This window comes from Brassica oleracea, chromosome C9 (assembly GCF_000695525.1).
Source record: "Brassica oleracea var. oleracea cultivar TO1000 chromosome C9, BOL, whole genome shotgun sequence".
Taxonomy (NCBI): domain Eukaryota; kingdom Viridiplantae; phylum Streptophyta; class Magnoliopsida; order Brassicales; family Brassicaceae; genus Brassica; species Brassica oleracea.
In genome coordinates this window covers 17,251,856-17,252,186 of record NC_027756.1, presented here as the reverse complement: position 1 = coordinate 17,252,186, position 331 = coordinate 17,251,856, and positions in this window count along the sequence as shown.

The window sequence follows — 331 nt, the reverse complement described above, 5'->3', positions numbered from 1 at the left end:
AAAGTTGTTCTTTCATCTTATCCAGTGATCCATATACTGCTTACTACATCATTTGTATCTAATTTCTTTCTTATGACCAGACCATTTTCAATTTTGAAAATTAAGTAGCAGCAACCACCACATAGGAGTTTATCTCCTTATAATTTGTTCCTTTGATCTCTGTGAGTATAATCGAATGTTGTTATTAGGAAAACAAGAACACTCTAGACCTTGTGATCATGTGCCTTTTCTCACGGTTTCTTTATCTCACAATATCCATCTATTTCACAGGTTGATCAGATGGCGTTTTTGTATATGTATATGGCCAATACGCTCATCTCTCTTTTAGATA